Here is a 1,063-nt window from a genome sequence, read left to right on the forward strand (position 1 = left end):
ATGTCATGCAAGTAAATACAAAATCATAACACATAAATCAGTAATTATGACACACTAGTGAATACAGATAAAACTCTTCAACTCTTATTCTTTGACTCGACTCATATCTAAGTCTAGGGATCCCGGTGTGAATAAGACGTAACAAGTCTCCCACCTACTCTCCCAATCGGGGTGGCGGTACGTCTTATTCCTAGACTTCGGTCATATCTGTATCGAATGTCTACAATCGGAGATGATCTGCTCCTATGCGTCGATACACCGAACGTCTAGTTTGACAATCTGTCAATGACTCCTATCTCAAATGCTTGAATATAAATCTATAAACAAGACATAATCATAATCAAACATAATTAAGAATCTAGTATGTGATTTTGGGAAACTCGTATCCAGTCTGAATCGAATCATGTCTTCCCGTGTTCACATGAATTATACCTTTCTTGTCGTAATCCAGGTCTGAACAAGTCGAAGTCTTGAAATCTTGATACTAATCAGTCAATACAAATCTGAAATGACATGTATAAAATGTCCCATGTCAACCTTTAACTCAAAGGAATACATATACGGATCAATATGCAATCTCGGTACGTTTCGACGACATAACGGCGTAATTTCACGATACCGATCAACTCAAATATCAATACTCAATAGCGATACTCATAATTCTTATCAACATCAATTCATAAGACTGAATTCTGCACCATCTCAACTCATTATATGCTGGAAAACTCATAACAATCACATAGGGTATCACTTTCTCGATTCGTTTACGGTTCTACGATGTCAATGATCTCGAGAACACATAAGTACAAGCATATCAGAATTTCCCCAACATGTAAACTCCCAAACATGCTGAAACTAAAAGGTACTTACATCCTTTGATAGCCCTTAATGAGAGGAGTAAGAATCTATGCTTGGATTGAAGTTTGGATGATTAGATGTTGCCCAACTCAAGTATAAGATGGAAGGAACCTTGAAGATTTCTATGGAGTTCTCTCAATTCTTGCCTGCTGACTTCATGAGGAAATGAAGACTCATACACCATATATGCATGGCAAGGGTAAAT

This window comes from Primulina huaijiensis, chromosome 12 (genome assembly GCF_012295235.1).
Source record: "Primulina huaijiensis isolate GDHJ02 chromosome 12, ASM1229523v2, whole genome shotgun sequence".
In the NCBI taxonomy this organism is placed as follows: domain Eukaryota; kingdom Viridiplantae; phylum Streptophyta; class Magnoliopsida; order Lamiales; family Gesneriaceae; genus Primulina; species Primulina huaijiensis.